Source organism: Neocloeon triangulifer, unplaced genomic scaffold, assembly GCF_031216515.1.
Source record: "Neocloeon triangulifer isolate White Clay Creek 2 clone unplaced genomic scaffold, ASM3121651v1 ptg000012l, whole genome shotgun sequence".
In the NCBI taxonomy this organism is placed as follows: domain Eukaryota; kingdom Metazoa; phylum Arthropoda; class Insecta; order Ephemeroptera; family Baetidae; genus Neocloeon; species Neocloeon triangulifer.
This window is the reverse complement of record NW_026775554.1, coordinates 8,700,489-8,722,039: the sequence shown is the minus strand read 5'-3', so window position 1 is coordinate 8,722,039 and position 21,551 is coordinate 8,700,489. Positions and strand designations below refer to the sequence as shown.

The window sequence follows — 21,551 nt, the reverse complement described above, 5'->3', positions numbered from 1 at the left end:
TTTCCTAACAGAGGAAAGCAAAATAGACTAGCAAAGTGAAATTATTTTAAATTTTTACTGACTTTTTTTTCAAAAAATTTAAGATTTCATTTTACAATAAAAGGTTTCTGTCAATTTAAAAATTTGTCCATTTTTATAAGAAATTTTATGGTAGAAGTTTCATGGTGATTTGAATTGAATTTGATCGGCTGTTCCTGGATGTATTTTTTAGTCCAGTTGTTACAACAAGGAAAAACTGTTCCCTGCTCTACAGTTTTGGCTGTGGAAAGCTCATTGAGGAAAAGCCAACTGTATTTCAAATCAAACAAATAAGACTAAATGGAAATTAATTTTTTAATCATTCATGAAAATTGTAATTTTTTAAATATTATTGTGGGACATTTCTGGCCAAAATTTGAATTTCTTTGTATGATTTTAACTTTTTTTTAATTTTATAAAATATTTACATCAAATGGTTCATATTTATGAAATTCAGATTTGAACAATTCTGTAGAAAGTCTGTAGTAAGTCCACGGTTTTGTTAGAATCTTCATAAAGTTCATAAACTGAAAACTTCCAAATCCAAAGATAGAACCAATTTGTAAATAAATATATTCAAAATAAAAAAATCTTTCAAAACTTTTTCTCTGCTTCAATCTATGTTTCATTCTCTTGAAGTTTTCTTAAATAAAATAAGGAATGACGAAGCGTTTCTTCTTGATCATTATTGATAACGATAAGTTAAGCTTTGAATAGATGGATAATTTTCCCCATTAATTTATAATTCCCTATCGTCAAATTATAATTGATGAGAAGATTTTGTTTAAAACAAATTTTTGCACCGTTTAATATTTCGCGTTTCATCGCAAAAATAAAAAATGAATGAAACGTGCCCTATTTTTCATTCCAGCAATTGATTATGCGTTCCTAAATAAGGTAATCAGAAAAGTCAAGCGATTTACTTTTAACGGCGGAATATGCAAATTCGTCCTCCTGCTTAGTCGGGAGTCAGTGCTGCGCCGAAATGAAGTGAAAACGTCGTGGCAGACCGAGCGAAAAATCACCATAATCGCGCAGATTCAATTTGACGTGCTCGGCGCGGCCGACCCGCTTTTAATCTTATCAAAAATCTGGCCCGCCGCGCGCGCGATACAGCCGAAAAGACAGCCAGTAATCAATCATGCGAGATTTGACTGTGTGCGCGCCGCCGTTTTGCGCCAACTACATATATTCGAGGTGGGTTTCATCAGTTGCTGCCCGGGCCATTATTTATCGTGCAAAAACTGCCGCCGGCGCTTTTGCATAAATAAAAAAGCGAATGTACGTTTGTGAAAGGAGAAGATGATAATCGCGTTTTGAGCTCTGTGTGTGTCGGTTCGTTATCCGCCGACACGCGTCCCATTCATGAAGGCAGTTTGTTGTGAGCAAACACACACTAAGCGGTGATAATTTGGTTTTGCATTTTAAAACTCCCTGCGCACTCACACTGATTTCTCTTTTCCGATTGTACGGCTGCGGAAAACAAAACGTCCCGTGTTTTTTGCAGTTCAGAATGAAACAGACACCCCTAGAAGCTGCTTGAATGTCAACCTTTGAGATCAAAATATTAAAAAATAAATATTATAAAATTTACTATTGGATAATTTAGTGTAAAATGATCTTTGAAAGCCAAGATCATCCAGCTATATCTTATATGAATCATACAAATCTTGTTCATAACTTATTTCAAATTCTAAACTAAAATATCTTTGTTAAAATTAAATTATAATGTTCTTATTTTGATAAATTTTGATGATAATAAAGTTAAAAAAATAATAATATTAATAAATAACGAAAAATAAAATAAATTGATAAAATAATAAAACTTGTTAATACAAATTGGAGCTTGCCTTTCGCAAGCTTAAAAAAGGGCACATGCCCATAGACACATTATCTTGAACTGACCCCCCTCCTATAAACAAAAATGAAAGTAAAACTATTTTCTAGAGAATTTTTGAACTCATCCTCAAACTAAGAAGCAAATTTTATATTATACCAAACAAAGGCACCAAAATTTAATAAGCAATTTTTAATATCCGATATCTTCAAAAATTACAAGTACATATAAAAATTACTATATCATCTATCATATGTGTACGTCCATAATTAAAATAATAAAGTTACGCAATGGAGTTAATTTAGGGATGAAAAGCCAGCGTGAATTCATGGATTCATAAATTTAAAGGAGAGCAAATGTAGAACAAGAGGTTTGCAAATAACGAGCGAATATTCTTGGAGAAACTTTGCTTGCGGGGAGTCCTTATTATTTCTGCCGGCTTTTGAATTTTTAATTTGCAAACCGCGCGCTCTAATCACCTCGCTTCATCACGCCTGAAAATTTCATGTAATAACTCTTTGGTGGCAAATCCGAGCATCGTAAATTAATTAGGAAGAAAAGCCAACAGAGAGATTGTCGGAGGAGCAAAAGAACGCGCGTAATTAATGCAAGCGCGAGCGCCGCCGCGCCGGTTGCATAACCTGCATTCGAGAGTAGCTCTTTAATTAAAAGCGAGCGAGCGAGGTGGCAGGCATATTTTCAATCCTGCGGCTCAACGCGTCTCAAAAGGGAAGGCGAAAATTCACAATGGCAGTAACTTTTCCATCAAGCGACTCTCTTTTCGCCCTCACTTCTTGTTATTATGGCGATTTAATATTAAAGAATGGGGCGAAAAGTTTGCGATTGCTTTTCTTTCTTTCGCTCTCTCTCTTTCCTCCTAGCTCGCTTTGACCGCTCGGCGTGCATTCCAGATTGCCAGACACTTATCGCCGAGGATTGCGGATTCTAGTCTCTTCTCGAGGAGAAAAAAAAGAGGATCTCTTTCTCTTGGGGAAAAGCAGGTCGGTTTTAATTAGACGGCAGAAATCTCATTACTTTATTGTGGTGGATTTCCACAACTGATTGCGAAGCACTTTTTTAATTGCAGAAGATTTAGCGACAAATCATAATCTTGGGAATAATTATATTTGACATTTATAAAGCTAGCATTTCTTATTAAGGTCGCGGATAATTTAGCATTTCTGTAATCAATTGAGCACAATTTGATAAAAAAAATATAACGAGATCAATTACAATGAATCTTAATTTCAACTTTCTTAAAAGTGAAAAAGAAACAATATAATTTATAAGAATTTGAACAGTACAAATATTATTTGCAGCAACTAAAAAGTTGTTGAAAAAATAGAAACAAATATTTGGACGCAAAATATATTCATGATTGAAGGTGCGTTTTCCGATGACATATTTATTTTTAGTTATATTAAATACAATCTTTTTTTAGAAATAAGTCGCTCGTGTTCTCCAACAGGTCTACTGTTGTAGCGACTCAAATCCTTATATTATCCAATTCTAGCCACTCTATACTGCACTAATCCAGGAAATCATTTGCGGTGCGCCATAACAGTAAGAAGTGCCCCAGCTATTTTATGTCCCACACATATCTGCTTCCCCTCTTGCTTTCACTCTCTAGCCCTTTGGTGGCATAAAATTTTCAAATTCGCCATAACCGTCTCGTTTCGGTTGATGCAGTCCCTGCTGGGTGTCACAGACTCGCCGTCGCCGAAAGTAGGCGTGTTTTGAATAAATTTGGCCAAAGTTGGCGCGCGCTTACTCGGATTTATTCCACTTTACATTTGCTCGAGAGGTCTTAAAAGTTTCACAGCAGACCCGCCTGGGTATTTCCATTGAAAAAATCTAATTTTCATATCAAACACACTCGCCTCTCTTATCCAAAAACCACATGATAGAAATTCCGAATGTTTTCTTTTTCCACCTGCTTTTCACGCGAGATTGCGAGAGGGAGAAAGACGGAGTGCTTTGTTAGCGCCTCTTGGCATGCAAGAGATATTAGGGGATTTCGGCACCTGATGATTGTCGCCCGCCAGCTTTTCTTGCTGCTGGCAGGGTAGAGGAAAGTGCTCCGGGTGGAAAGCAGAAAAAGCAGCACAGATCGATAGCCAGTCTTATTTTAATGCGTTGCCACTTGCAGTCCCCTTTGGTGCTTTTTCCAAAAGAAGAAGGTGATGCCGACAAATTATTGCTCGTTGGATGGAGCAGCTTGACATTTATCGAGCGCATTATGCATGGAAAGGTGCTTTCGCATGTTTACGGGGCGGATGCGGAGCAGGGATTACGCCTCCAGCTTTTTATTGGAATTTATGAAAAATATACAAAAAAGCAGGTGTCGAGGGAGCAGGGCGGCTGGATTGTTCGCATTTTTTCCACTCGATTGATTTTCCTCGGGAATACAAATATTTCAGGAGATTTGAGAAAATGCTTCTCTCTTTGACATGTTGCATTTATTTTTATACTTCGACGCACATTGAACGTGCAGGAGGAAAAAAGCGCATATGTTTTAAAGCAAAAACTAGGTTGCAGAGAGAGAAGTGGCAGACAAGGTATAAAATCAATATTCACAACGGAGTTTCCCGGAATTTATGTTGACTAAACCTTGGAAAAAATTTTCATACTAGAAGTCTCAACACTCTCATAATAGACCAGAATTTAGATTATTAGACTGAAAAATACACATTATTTTTATTATTCTTTTACAATCTTTAATTATCTTTTGGAGTTATGGGAATTTAAACTATCCTTGAGAGGAAAAAAGTTTTTTTTACATTTTAGATCTGCTAAATAATTAATTTAGACAAAAAGTTAAGCTATGAAGTTATGCGTAATAAAATAACGATTCAAGTTATCTCTGCTAAATTTGCTTTGAACGGATTCCGGTTTAGGCTCTCGTCAAATATGAACTTTGCAATTCTCTTTCCCATTAAACTTGGCAATCCCTGGCGCCACAAAGAACACGTCGGCAACTTTTCAATGAGGTAAACGCGAAGTTTAATTTATGCTAAAGCTCCTCTCCGGCGGCGGCAAATTTAAATGAAGATCGGTGCGTGAGAGTCGCTTATATAGGTACGTACATGCACTGGCAAATTGCGAACGAAGACGCGAAAAGCCCGTTCGCTGCTATAGGCAGAATTATAAATCTCGCCGCCATCAATATTCAAAACAGAGTGCTGCTGCCTGCGACGCTGCTGGCGAAGTTGCTCTCGCTGGTGATTATATTTTCACACCTCGCAAACCCTTGCCGCCCTCAACCGAACCATCTGTTTTACTTGACGCGCCAAAGCCAGCAAATTTATCAAGATTCAAATTTGCTCGGCGCCCCGTTATTTCCAGCCTGCAGCCTTCAAAACACGCGCACTGCAAGTGATCACGAGAAAAATCCGCCGAAAAGCACGTGCATTGTTATTTCGGAACGCGTACGCAGTCCTATTTTCGTCAACGGCCCTTTCTCATACACACACAGTCTATTTCCAGTTTGATACTTTTCAAGAACTCGCGAGCTTTGTTTACACTTTTCGGCACCTGTAATCCGTCAGTGGTGTTTTTCGTTTCAAATGCCAACCGTCTCATTTCTTTTTATGTGAATTCCACGCTTATTCCTTGAATTTTAAATATTTAAATGAATCTAATGTAAATATTTGTAATTTTAATTAAATTTAATTTAATAATTCATTTATAGTGGCTAAAAATGCCAAACTACAATTTTGCAATTTTTGACAGCTTTAAAAACTACCGATTTTTGTCCACTAACAATTTTGAAATCTACCAGGCTAAAAAATCAGAATCATGACTTCAAATTTGTATATTTTCCAAGTGACATTTAATGAGAATTTTACGACTTGTTTCTCCTCCTTCCTTTCAATATAAATTTCTGTGTATACTTAACGCTTCTGGATTTGGGCAACAATGGCCCGTGCCATTCAAAGATTCGCTGCTTTTGAAGATAACCGGAGTGCAGGATTTGTGCCGAATGGGGTCTTTGTTAATGCCCGGCGTAAAACGAATAATAGTGCCAGTCATCATCTTGCAGAGAAAATCGCCCTTTTTTAGGCCCGCTGCTTTCTTTCTCTGGCTCGCAATAAAATTTCGATTTTTTCCACGCGACCGAGTCGCAAAAGAGACGCCTAATCCCTATCAATTTACCGCGTTGCACTGCGCGAAATAAATTTGCTTCCTCTCGAGAGAGAAAGAGAGAAAGAGAAAGCCGGGGGGACTCTTTTCTTTATTCAAATATCGCTCGATTTCCCCTTTCTTTCTTTTCCGTTTCCGCCCAAAACGTACCTATAAATTGATGCAGAGCGAAAGTGACGCGGAGTCAGCTGATGAACGACCGAGATATGCATAAGAGACGCGGCGGGGGCGCGCGTTTTATTGATTGCGCGATTGGGCCCGCGGAGCACCTGCTCTCGCGCCCCCGCGACTTCTTTCGGCCTTTCAAATAATGTCTCAATTCTCGCCACTAATTACAGCTTAATTAATTTCACTCGCCCCTCCCTGCAGATTCTTGTCAAACTTTAATCGCGCCTTCAACTTGTTCCACCCAAGAGGAATTTTCGCTCGCGCTGCACGCAGGCGTCTCAAGCCGCTTAATAATTGAAAGTGTCGTTATAATACGGGTGTGTGTTTCGCTCGATTTCTGCGAGCTGTCCCTGGCTGATGACATGCACGCACGGGTGTGCCGTTTATGAATAATTCCCGTCACACCAGTAGTCCCTTTCTCCCCGAAGCGGCCAAATCCTTGACAACCCTCTCACAATCCACACCATTTCTTGCCCGCGCGTTATAAATTTCAAGATGGACTGTGGCTTTTTGCGATGGGGATAATTCTTTAAAGGGTTCTATTTAATTCGCAATGTTGGCATAATTTTACAAAAAAAATATGATGTCCTAAAAATTTTAAAAATTTGTGTTTTCATCTTTTTGAAAATATTCGACCGTTTCCTTTTCTACAAAAATTTTTTAAACAAAATTGGCGCATGTTCAATTAGAATTTTTTGTGATCTAAAAGAATCAGTGTACTTTTTGAATTATGCAAAACTTAGAAAAAAAATTGTGCCACCCTTTCTGGCTGGGCTAATCACCGCTTTGCTTTTTGTGTGTGTTGGCGAGTGTGTTGTTTACCTGCTTGCAGTGTCACAATCCGTTTACGTTTTGCCAATTCTAATCCTCTTCTATGCTTTCTCCGCAAACGAGGTCGATGGAACTCATCCCCGGCGATTCCACATTACTCGCGGGTCGGTCGGTTTCATATAATAATTGTGTCAGTGCGCGCGAGAGAGAGAAATCGATCGGCGGCCGACAAGCGCCCCCCGCACAGTTGCGTGCCATTTCACTTATTTATTTATTTATCTATTTACCCGCTCGTTACTCTGACCGGGGAAAGAAGTTTTATCTCTCGGCGTTATCTAAACTCACATTAAATATGTTGAAAAAATAATCTATTATCGCGGCCGGCTTTGCTTCATTTTTTATGTGTTTTGTTGTTTTTTAAACCCCTTTGTGGTGCTGTCATTAACAGGCTGGTAAAACAACAATTTTCTCTCTCGGTTTTCGTTACAAATCGCCCGCAGTGAATGCAAATAATGATATACGCCTTTTATTACGGTGCGTCTTCCTTGGCACCGGAGGGAAAGTGAGAGTCGATATCGGCCTATTAAGGAGTAATGATCAATTATTATTTTTAATGATCTTTTGGCGGGCGGAAACACACTCTAATTAAAAGAGGAAGGGAAAGAGAGCAGATCATTATCGAGAAAGAAGGAAAGCTGCAACCCTCGCTAAAATGCTACAAAACGTGATGAATCGCACGCGCCTAGCTCTTTCAAAATGCAACACACGAACGGACCTGCACATACACACGGACCAAAAAAGCAGCTGCTTAATCACAACTTCTCTCTGCTCTGATTAATTTCCTTTTGATTTCTTTTGCGCTTTGATATACCAGAGTATTTTCATTACAAATTGAACCTGTTTTTGGATTTCGAGGCTCATTCAGTGTTGTGTGCCAAAATTAATGAATAGCAAACAAGGAAACCCAGCGCGTTTATTTGCCAAACGGTTGATGTCAAAACCAGCCAACCAAAAGGAAATTTCCAGGACACTTTAATTATAAAATTATTTATATATATTTTGGTATAAATAATTCCTTCCCACACGGTATGAGGAACAAAAAGTGTTGGGAGCAGAAATTCAGTTGCTATTTTGAACGGCTATGGGTCTGGGTTGTATGTTTTGTGCGGGTGAATTGAAATCTGTGTGAATTGGCCCTCGTACTGAATTATATTTGACAGCTGTGTGCGGTTGGGTAGCACGCTTGTTGTATATGCTATATCGACCTGTGCAATGCGGAAAGAATGGCTCCTCAAATGTATACAACCAACAAAAAAGGGCACCAATTTATATATCACACAGCACGGTTCGGCTTTCAGCGGTCGGCCAAAAATGCCATGGGAATGCTAAATTACGTCTTTAAGAAAAGTTTCATTCATGACAAGTGCTTCCATTTGGAGAATAATTATACTAGACAGAGTGAAAAACCAATAAACTCTTTATGTATAACATCCACAAAGGTGGTTTGGGCAGAAAATTGAAAAAGCTGTCAGTTTGATAAAAAAAAATTCATCACCCACCACTTATTTTTCAATAAATAATGATATGGCTGAAAAAAGTGTTTTTTGTTTTTTTAACAAATAAGTATTGTAAGTAAAATTTTATTTCATTTTTTTTCTCATGATCTTTAAAAATAAAATAAAAAGTAAGGATAGTATTTTATTTCCAGCCCCACAGATTTGACTTTTAAATTTTTATTTTCCAACTGATTCACCTTCAACTTAACCCTTGCAAAAATATAAATTAATTTTCATTTTTTTTTTAAAGTTTCACCAGTTTTTTTGTTCAAGTGGATTAAAAAAAGAATTGGTTGCTTCCCCATTTTGGAGCTGAAGTGTATAAATATTTGCACGTCTCTCCTCTTCTCAAGCAAATTGCATCAAAAGGGGTTAGTTAACCCAGTTTAAACCGGCGAAACTTGCAGATCAACAAAGGGCCCTATAGTGTGTTCGCTTTCCCTGCGCAACACAGTGGTTGCTCTTGGCCACACACAGAAATCTCCTCCACTTGATATCCCTGATTATTTCCCAAAGAAAACTTTTGCCGGCCAACTTTGGCGGCGAGAGGAAGAACGAGTATCCCAGCAGCGCCACAAATTGGCCATCTTAATTACCCAAGTTGGTCCCCCAACAGCAATGTGCGAGCCGAGATTGAATCCGAGGAAGACGGATTTGTGACAGCGGCGTGTGTCCGAGTTGGCCAATAAAGCGTGGCATTTATTACCCCCCCCCCCCCACCCACCTCTCGACGGCCCACTCGATATTCCGCGTGCACACACCAAATTGCGCCAGCACATGGTGCACTTTTTCATTCTTTATTGGCTCGCGGGACCGAATTTATGGCCGTCGATGTTCCGAAGGGGACCTTGCCTACAGCCAGGATCAAATTTAATGGGGCATGAGGCTAAATTCCACCGCGCGCCAGCCACGTGTTTTGATTGTCAGCTCGCGCTTGTTTGAGTGATTCGCTCTGCCTACTTCAATCGGTGAATCCAATTAAGGCAGTCTATTGTGCACCCTTGGAGTTTCGTTCCAGAACCAATCGCGGGAATTGAATTTGACTGCGCCACTACCCGACTCAGGTGTGTATGTATATTCAAAGTGAGTGAGTGTGTGTGCGCAGCAGGTTGTGATCTGATCTTTTCAGACGTTTCCATACCTGTTACCTCGTTTGTGCCTCGGAAAATTGTTTTGTCTCCAACGTCTCGAACGCTAGCAAATTGAGTTTTGATTTGAGGCGAGAGAGAGATTCAAACTTTACGAGGGCTTCTTTATTCGCTCAATTCAATACTTATCGATAAATTTCATGTTGAATTCTCCAATAAGTCAACAGTTGAACTTAAAAAAGCCTATTTATAAAACAGATTGTGTGATTAAATTTCAATTTCAAGAAATCTATTTTTATAGAGATTTATTTTTTAAAGGTCACTTAAAATGCTGCTTCTCTTCCCTGTTGTAAACATTATGCCAAAATTTAAGCCTTCATCGTTTTCCAACTGTAAATTATGCACCCCACGCACTGGGCAAAAGCAAATTTAGGGATTACCAGTGCTAGCAATGATTAATTAATTTCAGCAAAGGCCCCTTAAAATAACAGCACACTGCTTTCGGTTGGCATTAGTTCTGACAAAGCTGATTTACAATGAATATGGTGTCCATTTTACGGCGCACCGCACACGCAGAGGTAATAAACGGGGCGGAGGACCAATATCCATTAGAGGCCGCTCGAAATAAAATTATCCGGGCCACGTGAATTAAATATCAAATATGGCGAATCCGGGAGAGTTTTGGCGGAGCAATGGTATAAGAGGCTCGTCGTCGTTGGAGAGACGAATTCAAATGATTCAGTAATGTGACACCCTCATTACGTTTTCGCCCAGGATGGTGGAGGAAACTTTTGAAATTAATATGACGCAAGGCGAGCGAATTCCGGCGAATACAGGTGTGTGCTGTGCGCCGCCGGAATAAAATTTTAATAAGAAACTGCTGGCGCGCACGTGAAAGAGGGTCTTGTCCTTTTACAACACATTACGGTCCGCCCTACCCGCCGTATAAATGCACGCGGTGTTTCCAGTTTATTCCTGCTCTCGGCGGCCAAGTTGCTTTTGCTGCAAAATCCGGCTCAAAATATATATACAAACAACTTTGCCTGCTGCTGCCTCTCCTTAAGGAGCAGTATTAATTTTCCGAAAATTGCGCATATTAAGTAAGAAGAAGCGCCGTCTCCTACCGGAATTAGGAAACAACAAACTCAATTAGCCGCAGTGCAAAAATAAATCTTCCAAGCTAATTTCCAGCACAACGGCTTTATGACTCGGTTATTAAATTATTTCATCAACATGTCACGTGGTGACAAAGAGTACTTTAAAATGTAATCAAAGTTTAGGCAATAGTTTTAAATCTGCATAAAATATAAAAAAAATTCAGCATTCAGTTTAATTCTAATTTTTGTTATGAATAACAACTAAAGTCATGTAAAAATTTGGAGAAATTTTTATCTGCAAAATTTTTTTATGTTCAATATTTATATAAATTGTACAAAATCCCAAACTGGGTCGTATAGGAAGCTTTTTGCGTAAGATTTTAATAAATCAAAAACTGATTATTCTCTGTGGAAAATTTTCAAAATTTGTTACAAAACTGCTGTTCAGTATAGAAATAAGACGATTAAAAATTTTAATGGCAAAAGCAGGTAAAACATAAGAAAACACGAGCAACTTTAAATAATATATATGTCAAAAGTTGAAATCCACGCTGATAATTTGCATCAACTTAAGTGTGCAATCAACGTGTTACCTTTTGCCAAAAACATATAAGGTTAAAAGATAAGTTAGTGGCAGTAATCGCAGAAGACGGTGTCTGGTATATAATTTCACATGAAGCAGAATGAGTCGAGCAGGTGCTTTGAATTAATAAGAGCAGTCGTATATTTTCAGCAAAACGACAGACAAGGCAAGGAGAGAGCAAAGCACTGGAGGCGAATTTTTAATTAAGGAGAGCAAGAAGCCCTGCCTAAGATAATATATATAGACATGAAGTCGTAAAACTTTTATCGTGCGGAGAAAGAGAGACAAAGAGTTTGACAAAATTATAATGTTTCGATTCGCGTGGAAATCTGCACCGAGGTGGCGAAGTCTTTACGGCCGACTGGAGGCAGCTAAAGGCAGATTGGATCAGCACATTTTTGCCCTCCGAAGAGCTGCGCAATCCTCAAAACGGCCGCAAAATTATAGCACCCATTTCACGGGCGTTTTCTTGTTTATGAAGAGAGAGAGAGAGAGCAAGCTGGCTGGTAGGGAGAGCTCATAATTATTGCATCATCTGCAAGGAAAATGCTGCTGAGCCAGCAGAGCACACCGACCTACCCAGCCAGCAGCTCACCGAGCGAGCGAGCGAGCGAACCAACCACTCCGCAGGGAGCGGTGATTTAGTAATATTTTATATTGTTCGTTAGGGGCGGAATGAGGGATAGGTAAAGTAGTGCGGTGCTAGTTTTCCGGCCGCTTATTTCATCCTCGCTGCAAACTGCACTTCTGGGCCCTTTTCCTTTTTTGTTTGAGCTTTTACATTTGAATTTTGACTGCGGTCACCGGAGATTTGATGGCTTTTGCTCTCTTTTTCTCTTTGTCTGGACCCTGTCACTTAATTGGCCATTCGATTCAATTAAGCTCGCAGCAGGGGTGCGACCAACTGCCCTGCTGCTGATGATTTCTTTCGCCCCACTAACTACTAATGAAATCCTGCGCAGCCTCCCGCAGCCTGATCTCATCTGGCGCCGTGGAATGCGATTCACGCTACATTTAATTTGTCAGGACGGTGAAGGGTGCAGCCCGTTTCCGATACACCATGCAACGGCCGAATTTCGAAACCAATCGGCCCTGAATTGCGTTCCACAAGAGTGCATTTATTTTTATTTGAAAACTCGCTCAACGCCTCATTTAAAGTTGCATTTTATTTTATTTTTTTACACTCGCTGACACAAAAAACGAAAAAGCGGTTGTAAAATATTTTAATCTTTACAGTCATAGAGAAGATCAAATTTGTTTAACTTCATTGTTTTTCTAAAAGTAAAAAATATGTATAAAATCTGATCTATTAATGATAATTACACGACTTTTTTGACTAATTCCGTCGCTCAGTTTTTAAATGATTACAAATATTTCCCAATGCAACTTAGCTGAAGTCGTTTTAAAATTTGCTCGAAATTCAGGCGACAATAATCCACCAATTTGGAATAAATTCATTAATTCACCGAGCTCCAGGCATTACTGTTGTTGGTGCTTAAATAAAATTTGGCTTCAAGCTCGACGCTTGAGGTGAATAAGAAAATATTCAAATGTTATTCCACCTCCGCCTATCTGCTTCGCGAAGAACGAAATTCTCTCTTCCCTTTTCGCGGCAACACCGGTTGCAAATGGGTAAAAAAGTTGTGCGCGAAACGCACGTAGCGACCTTAATTCAAGTTCAAATGGCGTTGCAGCTGCCTCTTTGTTTCCCTCTCGAATTTCACGTCTCCCTTTCAAGGTGCATGCGCAAAAAAGCGTAAGGAGGAAAAACGCCTGACGGGCGAGCGTATTTAGGCACGGCCATATTCACATGTTATCTTTCGCCTTGAGAGAGGAAGAAAAGCAGCCACCGTGGAGCTGCTCGTAAAATAAAGGGTGCCATTGATACTCCCTCCCTATATTTAGAGCCGGGTTTAGATGAAGCCTAGCTCCAGACTCGAGGAGTCCGCAAACAAACAAGCCGCACACTGAATCTTATATAGGCTTCCCGCAACACACACTGACAGAGAGCCCTGACCCTTTTTGTGGTAGGCCGATCGAGATGCCAAAGCTCCAGAGTTAAACATCTCTCAAGATGTGATTACCTGGAAAAGGGCTTTGCGTTTTGTCTGTTCCATTTCATTTGTGCTACACCGAATTAAATTAAAGCAATAAAATACAAACTGAAAATATCAATCATTTTGGAAATGATTATGAAGTTAATTTTGAATCGTAATTGGTGAAACGAACTTTAATTGTTACCTAATGAAATTTTTTTAATTATTTTTCAAAAATTAATTAAAATAGTACCGTTGAGGCGTTATTATTGTTTTGTCGTGAATTATCTGTTTTATTTTATTTTATAAATATGAAACAAGAAACCTTAAATTAACTTGTATTTTTTTAGTTTTCCCCCCCAGAAAACTTAAATGAATGTGACTCTCTGAAATCTTTTGAATGGCATTTAAGTGAGAGTGAAAAAATAGCCGGCAGCTGACACACTTCTGAACAAAACTCAATTGCGCGCCCTCACTTGCTCTCAAGTTGTTGTAATTTCACAAAGTCCCGGCTGCTGCTTGTTTGCTTTCGCATCCGCTGCCGGCTAAATATTCCGCTCACGGGCAAAACGCTTCTTTGTTTGCGTGAAATTTATTTGTGCTGTGTGCATGTGCTTGTCAGCGAATTTTTTTATCTTTTTTCTCTCCTCCCCGCGTGCTGTTTTTTTTCTAGATGCGCTCTCAAGACAGCGAAATATTTTCTCTTTCTTTCTTTCGGCGTGCGGCTTATTTGCGTTGCAAATATTATTCCCGACACGGAATTCCACTCGAAAAACTCTCGGCAAATATTGCACGTAATTCGGCCTTACCTTTCTGCACAATCCAATATCGCTAGGAGAGAAAGCGCGGCGCAGGAAGCGGATGGAGCCACCTGCAACACAAGAGTCGCCCTCTCAATTATTTACCAAATCTCTCCAGAGGCCTTTGATGAAATATGAACACGCGCTGGCTGCTGCAGAACGAATGGTTTCGCCCCATCCACCAGTCTGCAGCACCGAAATTGAGCCATTCCGCGGGATGGCCTCTCATGGCGTAACATAACAACCGATTTCAAAGGGTTCACCGCGCTTGCTTTCGTCTATAAAGCCAATTTTCTAGACTCTGATGGAAATGGATTGGCGTTTCGCACTTTTCACTTTTTTGCATCACACGTTTATACTTTACCGAGAACTACACCTTTGAGGGAAAATTTGCGATAATTGATAAGAACAAAATCTTCGTCAACCGAGGCTCACTGCGGCGGATGGGATTTTTTTAATCTTGGAAGTTTTAGCAAAATTCTTGCTAGTGGTGGTGCCGTTGTCTCCAACAATTCCTTTTGTAAATAATATTTTTCCAAAAATTTCACAATGTATTATTTTTAACAATGTGGACCCGTAAACAACAGTAAAAAAACGACTGCAATTAAGAGCAACTTCAATTTATGTAAGCTGACAATGAGCATATCTATATTTAAAATATTTTCAGAAAATTAATTGACTCTAATTTTTTTTTTCAAAATGGGGGCGCTTCTTAATTTTGGCAACAATAATCTGAATCAATTTCTTCCATCAAAGAAATATTTTTTAAAATTCTGTTGCGTCTTCATTAAAAATATTTTATTCTTTAAGTTGTTGATACATATATTTTAGGAAAATAAATAATCTAGAATTCTGTTGCTTGCATAATTTAATTATATGAGAAATGAAATTTGTATCATTTTAGCCGCCACCATCTTCAAAATTTTTTGAAGATACCTCTCAATTTTATACCATATTTTTTCATCTGCACTCTATTAATTAATTTGCGGAAATGATAAAATAGCAAAACATATTAGCTTGTTGGTGCTGTTTTTGCACCATTTCGTAACAAACGGAACAAAATTTTCGCGCTCTCCTCGCTCAGACTCTCTCTCATTTCAGCCTGGCAACACACTCGGTTAACTTTCTTTGTTTGTATTTATATTTGGCAGACAAATGTGCTGTTTAATTCAATTCATCAGGCTGCACACGGCGGCGGCGGCGAAAATTTCAACGTTAAACGCCGCGTGCTCATTTAATAGGATTAAAAACAACGATGTCTCTTTTAATTCACGCTCATTTGTTTTTGTCTCGCTTCGCCTCCAGAAAAATGGTCCAAAGATTTTAAGGCGATTACGCCCATTATTTGCCTTGGTGGTTTTGACCTCTTTTTGTTTGGCACTCCAATGGCGGCGGAACGGTCCAGAGTGAAAAAACGCGCACCGCGAGTTCACTCGGGTGAAAATTCCTGGGGGGCTGCGCCCGACAGCTCTTTCTCTCCTTTTATTAATTTCTTTAGTTGCTGCAACTTGATACTACTTTGACAAATTAGCCAAGTTGTTGGCTGAATAACACGCCTGCCTAAATTATTCACGTTGGGAATTTTAAAGAAAGAAAAAAACACGCAGAGAAGAAAAATGGGCCCAATAAACAAAGGGTTGGAAAGTTTTTCCTCATTTCGTTTCTACAAATGAAGAGGCGAATGATGTTTGAAAAGTTAAGAGTTGACAATTTGAAAAATAAGGGTTCACAAAGCACCCAAAAGATTGGGATTTAGACCTAAAAGTTCATTCCAGAATATATTTAAATTAGTTTTGTGGATGGGAAAAACCACAGAACTAATTAAAAGGCTGAAGCGGTGATATTTTTAAAAATTAGGCCAAGTTAAATCTTAATTCTGGACTCAAAATTTAATTAATTGCCTTAAAATTTGTTATAATTATTTAAATAAATTGTTTTATTCAAAAAAATAGGAATTCATTGTAAAATATTAATTAAATTTAAGTAAAGTACTTTTTACTTTACATCAAGCAAATAAATTAGTTTCAAATGTTTTCAAACTATAATTTTATGATTGAAAAATTGCTGCTTATTTATTTTTCGTTTGTATTTTACTTTGGACAAATTGTTAATAAAGCTTTTGTTGAGATTGTTGTTGCGCCACACCTTTGTTAAAGTTGAGCAAGAGGGACGATGCAAGTTTCAATTTCCTGTGCACTAAGAAGGTGCTTAATTAATGCAAAAGAGGTCAGGGTGTAAATAATTACCGAGTAATTACGCTCGGGACGAGCAAGAGAGAGAGAGAGACCATAAATTATTGTGCGACACATTTTGCGTTCGTTTCGCCAGCGGAAGAGCATGGATGATAATTGAATCATTTGGTTTGCGGAGAGCATAAAAGATTCAGACGCTCCACTTTTGCCTTGCCACACACACACACAATTGTTTCGGGTAATGCGGTGGAGGAGAGAGACGCTTGTTTGTTTGTTAACAACGGTGGATGAGATTTCCGCTGATTCGGCCCCGGCCCAATTAGCCCCGAAATTATGCATTCACGGCGCAAATTATTATTTCGCTGCAGCGGCTTAGCGCCCGTCGATGGTGTCAGGGTGCGCCAAATGAATATGGATGACGCTTTTTCGCAATTGTTTTCACCGCTAATGTGGCGCAGTCGACCAAAAAATTGAATTTTCAAAAGGAGGCTGAAGCTTTAATTGGAAAAATGTCACAAGAGAAGGTATCTTTTTATCAAATGTCTAAATAATGTGGCTTTTACTGACATTTTTTTTTTGTTTCAAAAATCTACTTTAATTATTGTAGGTCTACAAAATTAGCTTTTTTTTAATGTATAAAAAAGTTTCAAATAAATATAATTTGTATCAGATTTGCCGTAATAAGGTAATTATAAAAAAAAATGAAATTTTCTTGTCCTAATTACTTAAAATATATGAAATTGTTAGAGAGCGTATAAGCCAAGTAAATGCGCAGATCGACCGCAATTCTATGTTATTGTTCAGCTAGATGAGTTACTTGTGTTAAGAGAACGAGGAGAGAGAGCGGTGCGGAGTTCATGACGCAAAGCTGCAGCAGGTCGTAAACAAAACTCATAGTGTTTCCATGCAAATGTAGGATAAACAATCCGTTTCCCAATGAGGAAAGCGCGTTGCTCCCATTCCGGCTCAATTTTTCATTGGAGGAAAAGTTTGAAAGTTTGAACAATAAAACTACTCACTGAGCAAAAAAAAAAACCTAACTAGATGGCAGTCCATTTTCCGCATGCAAGTTATATGTTGAATATGGAAACGTGGAATTCTTAATGAGAGACATTGAAGGGAGATGCGCAAGAGTTGATTAAAATTTCTTTTCAAATTTTCAAATATACTGGGTTTCTTTTTATTTTGTAATTTGCAAATAATTTAAAGGGTAAAGAATTTGTGGGTTTTATCGTCATTATATATTTCTCCAAAATCAACACTTTTTATGGAAATTAAATATGTTAAATATTACTTAATATTTTAGTAGATTCATAAATTTTTCATTACATTTTTTCAACTAAATTGTTTTATTTATATTTGATATACATAAAAATAAAATTAAAAATCGCTAGATGATCTCAAGCGTGTGATTCAATTTTAGAAATCAAATGTGAATAATCACCTGATTGATAACCAAATGCTGTTGTGACAAATTGCGTTAAATTGAAGTGGAGAGGGGGTCGATGGGACACGCATCGATCGACATCAGCAGTTTTTCGCAACTCGGTCTGATGTGTGTGTGTGTGTGCACAACAATTTGGAGGCAAAGTGACGTTGCGGAGTGGAAGGGTCGGTGTATGGAGGCTCTCGTCGTCGTGGCGGGGCAGACGCGCGATAAATAATGAATCGGAATATGCAGGGGCGTCTCGTCGACACGCGACGCAACAACCATACACACACGTCGGTACGTCCAATCGCAAACCGCACGCGTCGCTAATTGAATCGGAACGGCAATAACTTGAACCGCACCACCGGCAAAATCATAACCGTCCGCCTTAATTAAAAGCAACAGCGCTCCCGAATTCAATTACGTTACATTAATCTGATTAATTGCAGATGCACACTTGGTGTTTGCGTCGCTCGGGGAGAATATTCTGGAATGCTCAGGAAACAAACGTCTTCTGGGAATTGAGGCGAGCTTATTGTTGTGGCAGTGCCGGGATTATAATTTTGCTGATTAAAGTGGCAAAAGACGCGCGGGCGTTAAACACCGGCTCTTTAGCCAAATTGAGGAAAAGCATGCGCTCGTTTTGATAAATCTGCCCAAGTTTCAGGTGTTTTAAAAAAAGGAGCATAAAAAGTTGCGCACTTATCAAAAAGTGCTTAGCAACTAGGGTAGGCGGCCGAGCAAAAGTTTTTTCTAAATCTAGTCTCATTCCAAAACTTGATTACAAATTAATGAGCAAGTTTGAATTAAAGTTGATATAAGCAACGCTAAAATAGATAAAAATATGTGAAATAAAATAAATTTACAAAATAAAGAATCTCAAAGTTTTCAATGAAAGAAGCCAATACGAGATGAATGATGGCCAATCAAAGGTTTTTCACAAAATATGAAACGGTGAACCAGCGGTTTTTGGTCACAAATCTTTTCTTCACGATCTGACCTTTAATATGATTAACTTTTGAAGTTTAGAAGTAATTATAGAGGTGGGGAAAGTGTTCGCGCCATTTAATTCCTTCTTTGGCTTATTACTGTTATTTCCTTTCATTGATTACTTAACAATGTTTTACAATGCCTTGACCGTCTTGGTCAACAATGGATTTTTACGTGACCTCTCCTATGCATTGGTGCACGTTTTACATGTGTGGCAACCATATTAAGATAATTACGCTCGTTTTAAGTATACCGATACAATTAAAAAGTTAATTTCATATATCTCATTTAAAAAAATTTTTATGAGGTTATATTATTTTCTGCTGTTTATATTTAAACGTTTAACTTTTTTTTAATATTTCCAATCCCATGGAACCAGGAGTTCATATTCCACGTTAACAATAAGACCAATCCAAAACAAAATCCAAAACTCTTTATTTTTACACAAATACTAGATAATTTAAAAAAAAAAATGGATTTTTTTAGTAACAGGGCAAAAAATTATCAGGAGGATATTAAAAATTGCAACTTTTATATAAAAGTTGGTCAATTAATTTTATTTTATATTTTAGTAATAAAAAAGGAAGTCTGCCAAAATGAACTTGAGGCTCACAAAGCACTGTTTTTTTCCTCGGAAGAGCTCTCGACGAAATTAATTTGCATTCTGCAGACTCTTTGAGCCAAAAAATTTATTCAAAGCTGCATTTTTTTTTTGCCCCGTTCGATCGGCCGTCAGAACTCTTCTTTCATTTGTTCATATTTCTCTTTTTTCTCGGAATTTTGAAAAACTCGCAACAACTTCTGCTTTCCCCATAAAAATAATCCTTCAAAGGAAGTAACTTTGCCGTCTCTCTCGGCGAGAGAGAGCGAGTTTTTCTGAGCGAGCCGGAGAGGAAATTGACTCAAGTCGAGCTAAGGAAAGGAGGAAGACGGAGGAGAATTCGCTGCAATCAAGAGCTTCTCCGAAAATTTAACCTAATCTTTTTCTCAACACAAAGAAATCAAATTTGCGGTAGACACAGAGGGATATGACCTCTGGCGCGAATGTCTTAGTCTGTTTACCGCGACTGGACTGCTAATGGTTATTCGAAAATAGCTTTTGCTTTGCGCCGACGAATCCATCTCGTCAGTGTGCAAGATTTATTTTCGCAGCGCGCGCGAGAGGAGCGCGGCGAATTGAAGCAGAGAAAAGGCGAGTGGGGTGCAGGCGAGAAGCTCATTCCGCCAAAATGATTGATATTCTAATAAACGCACTCATAAATCCGAATAAAAGTGTACACAGAATATTATGAAAAAAATTAAGTTTATTAATGGCAGAAAAGAATAACTCAGAACTATTTTTTATGACTCCAAGTGATTATAAAAAAGAAACAGACTTTATATTCGAATTATTTGGAATTGCCATTGTTTACAAATGAATAATTATTATTATTAACCTGCAATTAATTTTAGGTAATTAAATTTTCAACTATACAAAAATTATATAAATATTTATATTTAAAGAAAATTAATCTACATGAATTTTATTATTAATAATGAAAAAATAATTTTAGTTAAATTTTCATTTCAAAATTGAATTTTTGAATTTTTTTCTAAATTTTGGGTGCGGTTTTTTTGTTATTTCAGTTAGACTGACCTGTGCCGGTGAGAGTTGTTGCAGTGAAATTGACGGTGTTGGCACGAGGTGGGTGCTGCTCGTTATGTCTGTGTTTCGGCTCGGCCGTTTGCGCCGGACGAAGTGAACCCAAGGCACTCCACCTCGCTTCTCCGCTTCTGCACAATCGATCAGCACGACGTGAAGGGTGGAGCCGCGCGCGGTGCTCGTCGCCGCCAACACCACCTACACCCGGCACTGCCGAACTAAGCTATTTGCATTTTTGCGCAAAAACCAGTGCAGCCCCCCAATCAGCAAAAAGCTGCTTTTGTACTTTCACCTTGATGCGACACGTTTCAACTGTTGAAGGCGAAAATAATCTCGAATTGATCGTCGACGCAAAATTGTCAGATTTCTCGCCGCCGCGCGTTCGTGCTTGGAATTTCTTTTTCTTTGCCGAACAGCCTCGAGCCACCGGAGCTGTGCCTTGCAATAATAATGTGTTGGGCGGTGAGCGATTTTGTTGCCACTCTTAAATTACTGCGAGATCAAATCAGCCGACGGAAAACCCACTCATGGCCCGAAAAAAAATAGATAAGAACACAAAGAAAATTTAATTTTTTTTTCTCCTCGCCCCGAGAAAGATGTAAAAAAAATTGAATAAAATTCATCTGAGTTTTTATAACTTTCAATTCATTTTTCACGCGAACTATAATAGTAAATAACAAAAAAAAAATATATAATTTCTAAAGACACTCTTCATTCGAATTTTTGCTCAAGAGTTTTCAAAGTTTGGAATACAAAATTGAACCACAAATCTTAACTCCCATATAAAATTGATATGAAAATAAAATAGTAAAATTAAATGTCAAAGTTTTTAATGAAGAAAACTTATTCATGCAATTAAAATTTTAAAATCATCCGAAAGAATAGAAAAATATGTATCCATTTCTACTGACATGGAAATTTTTAAATTTTTTCATACCCTACCACAATTTGCTTGATAAAACAAAATATTCATGACGATTCAATTCGCATAATTGGCGATGTCAGGAGATTTCCGATTTTGTTTTTAGTGACAGATTTATTTAGGTCAAAGGAAAAGCTGCATGATATGATTTTTCTTCTTCCAAATATCTAAGGCGGACTCGACCTATATAATGAGTGACAGTTAATCATCGCCTTGGCTTCAATCCAGCACCCTCATAATAAGGAAAGAAGATCATAATACATTTTGAACTCGCCACCA

The 21,551-nt window shown here is 38.2% G+C and overlaps 1 protein-coding gene across 8 annotated transcripts in view; it reads right to left on the bottom strand.

Moving 5' to 3' along the window:
* LOC132198045 (uncharacterized) overlaps positions 1-21,551 on the bottom strand; it is a 101,282-nt gene that overhangs the window by 71,121 nt on the left and 8,610 nt on the right. For 7 of the 8 annotated variants that reach the window (XM_059621774.1, XM_059621777.1, XM_059621776.1 and 4 more), the window contains exons 1-2: positions 20,345-20,477; positions 14,107-14,168 (exon numbers count right to left, since the gene is read on the bottom strand). The gene's annotated coding sequence lies outside the window, so the exon portion shown is untranslated. Of the gene's footprint in view, positions 1-14,106; positions 14,169-20,344; positions 20,478-21,551 lie in introns of those variants that run through there. The other variant, XM_059621775.1, reaches the window with a different exon arrangement.